Raw genomic sequence first — 3715 nt, 5'->3', positions numbered from 1 at the left:
CACCTGATGGTCCTTCATCTTGTAGTGGCCTCTTGCCTTTGTCCTGAACCTATTGTGCTGATGACGGAAGTGAGGCCCCTTCCACCCCAGCTGGAGATAACACTCGCTTAGCTACTGCAAACAACCGTCTAGTGCCCTTCTGACAGGTGATGAACACTGGTATGCTAGTGGTTTGTGTATCATGACCCTCATGCTGATAAGAAGGTCCACCTGTCTCATGTAAAGCCTCTGACGGTCCCTAAGGAGCTATGAAAAACTCACGAGAGATGAAATCCTCCCAAGTAATTCCCTGTAAGCCAAGCTGATGAATGACCACAATTTTAATGAGAGCAAAATGGTAAATACTGTTGAACTGTTGCTGAGGAGTCTTGTGCTGCACTAGGGTGGTCATCTTCTCTATGTTTCGACACATGAAGTAAGGGATGTTCATCATACTTACCCTGGTAAAATGCATCAACAACCTGATATGATAAGCATATAAATGGGAAAACCGACCATCACAGCTGAAATAATTCATAATCAATTTCATCAAAGGAGCATAAGCATCTTTGAGGTACCGAAAAGAAAATACTCTGTTGAGTTGTCTCAAATAGCCAGATTTGATGTATGGTTCATAATGCTGTTGGTCAATTTGCTGCCTCTTGTTCCGTTGCTCTCCAATGTTAGGAATGTCGATTGCTAGTGAAATAGATTCTGGTGTTAATGTGAAAGTGACACCAGCTAGAGTGGCTTGACCATCATGTAAATGCAACACAAACAAATGAGCCAACTCATGATGAAACTGAATGCTAGCAACCTTCTCACAAAATTCATAGCAGGACTGATGTTGGAAACAAGAGATGGAAAGAGGGCAGGCCTGTAATTCAGCAAGAGTGGTTGGTTCTTCTCTAATATGTTTGCCACCTCTATGAGGCCTCCTGGGTGCATGTACCTCTATAGGTGAGTCACTGTGGGTCTCCTCTTCATAATCATATGAAGGATCAGATGCCATGTCTGCTAGTGATTGAACTGTCTTAATGATATGTTTTGACTTTTGCCACCAAGGGAAAAGTGATACAAGGGATTGTAGAGGGAGGAAAAAACAAAGGATTTTGGGGACTGCTGAGATATGGTCTAGTTAGGGAAATAGGGAATTAGGGAATGATTTAGGAGTTTTTGTATAGGACTAGGGTTTGGGAGTTTGTGTTTGAGATTTTGGGAAACGGGAATTGGGGTATGGGATTAGTGAATTTAGGGGTATGTGAATTTAGGGAATAGGGAAATCAAGGGAAAAATGGAGTAAGGGAATGTGAGGTGGGGGGAATAACTTGGCAGCCAAACAATTAATACAAAACCTTAGCACTATTTTCCTTGGTAGGGTTTGATTTTCTTATTCAACACCATAAGACAACCACCATCAAACAAGCACTAACCTTGGATGAAAAGCAATGATAGAAGCTCAACCTACTTGTACCAATGACAATCCACGTGTTTTGGGCGATTTGGAATGAATGTTGAAGTTTTCAGGCTTGCTGGCTATGTGCGCCATGCACCAAACCCAACGAGCCGCACCCTCTATGTGCGTCGTGCCTGTGAAAACTTGAACTGAAGGTTGTGGTTCTATGTGCCACGCCTGATATGTGTGCCACGCCACCTGCCCAGTGTGTTCCACCTCTTTTTTTTGGCAATTTTCTCCAACTTTGCCTTGCTCACCCCCAAAACGAATTTGCTTTGCTTCCAAGAGTGCAAATGAGATTTTCAAATTTGGAGACATGAATTATATATGGAGCTTTCAAATTTTTGGTTGATAAAACCCACTTTTACAATGTTTTGAATTTGCCTTTATTTTTAAACTCTGTTTTTGAGCTTTTTCACTTTATTAAAACTTGTAATGAGCTGAATGACCTGTACTTTGTTTGTTTTGCAGGGGGTTGGAGCTACTGAGGCTAGGAAAAGTGACGAGGGTTGCAGGTGAAGCAATTTACAGATGAAGGGATAAAATTACATAAATTTGTACAATAAAAGCAAAAATACTTTGTTTTTCCTCAAAACAGAGTTTTGAGGAAAGACACATCTCTGAATACTTGATTATAAAATTTATTGAGACTGGAACCTCCTCATGGCCTGCTGGTTGTTATTGGACACTTTGAAACACTTTTTGATGAAACCCTAGACCTAATGATAATAAAACCCTAGTAAAGACTTGTGCAATCTTTAAGACAAAAAAGGTGACTGTGTACAATTTTTGATGAATAAACATGAGACAGCAGGTAAATTTCATGATGGAAACTATAGGAGAAGCCACTACTGTCAGATGATCCATGCACCTAATGGAATGCAACTGACTTAGCGGGACACCTAATATGCAATGCAACCAGAGGATTTGATCTCTGAGGGAGGGATGAAGATACCAACACTAACATTGGCTCCAATGGGGATGGTAGCTCCTTGGAGGTGCCAAGAACTATAGATCTCTGGGAAAGCAAGCAATGCCTTCATCCATTGGGCTATGGAGTCAATAAATTTGACAAACCGAAACCAAACTCTTGACTTAACGACTCAATTTCAGGACTGAATGTGACAAAATATTGACTCATTTTCAAGACTGAAATTGACTGAAAGACCTGACTCTATCAAACCAAATCAAATACTGAAATCAAACCTCAGCTTTATAGCCTTCACCTCGGGCCCCAAACTAAAGAATGAAAACAGTACACACTTTCAATGGAATTTAAACAAACCAGTATATACAATGATGAGTAGGACAGCAGAAAACATTTCATAAACAATACCGTTTGAGGAGCCGACCATTGACCGACCTGCCAAGATAGTCTTCACCATTCAGCTCCTGCAAAAGGAAAGCATTCTGGCCCCGATGTGCAACAATCTTGTACGGTCCTTTCCAAATATTTTAAAATTTTCCATGCTCACCTTTCTTTTCATTCCTTGCATCCTATTTCAGCACTATGTCGCCGACTTCAAACCTGTCCGCCTTTGCTTGTCGGACATATATCCTCTTAATTCTTTCCTGCGGCTTGGAAGTGTTCTGAAATACCTCCTCTCTCGTTCGCTGCAAATGTATCATTTGATTGATCCTTCGCTGCAAACTATCATCTTCGCTGCTGGCTTCTTCCAAAAGTTTGACCACTAGGACTGCCAGAGAGGTCGGGAAGACTGTGTCCACACCGTACATAAGCTCAAAAGGAGACATTCCTATAGATTTCTTTTGACTTACCCTGTCTGCCCAAAGTGCATTGACCAGCTTTTTGTGCCAGCTCTTCTTGTTAGTTTCCCACAGCTTTTTGATATTGTTGACAAGAGATTTATTTGAGGATTCCGCCAATCCATTACCTTGAGGGTAATATGAAGTTGAGTGCCCCAAAGTGATTTGATACTTATGACAAAAGTCAATCATTCTTTTCGATTTAAAGGCTGCAGCATTGTTAGTGATCAGCTTATTTGGACAACCAAAACGAGACAAAATGTTGTTTTCAAGAAATGAGATAATTACCGAATCGGTAGCCTACCTTGTAGGAATTGCCTCAATCCATTTGGTGAAATAATCCGTCGCTGTGAGAATCCACTTATGCTGCACTGAAGAAGAATGATGGATCTCACCAATAAAATCCAAACCCTACTGCTGAAATGGAGCACTTACTTCAATGGGCTTGAGTGGTAAGGGCTGCAACTTCCTCTTACCTTGAAAAATCTGACATTCGTGGTAGTTGGCCACTGT

Source organism: Pinus tabuliformis, chromosome 1_1, assembly GCF_031772625.1.
Source record: "Pinus tabuliformis cultivar Carrire ecotype Pingquan chromosome 1_1, CPIR1, whole genome shotgun sequence".
Classification (NCBI taxonomy): Eukaryota; Viridiplantae; Streptophyta; class Pinopsida; order Pinales; family Pinaceae; genus Pinus; species Pinus tabuliformis.
This window is presented reverse-complemented; position numbering follows the sequence as displayed.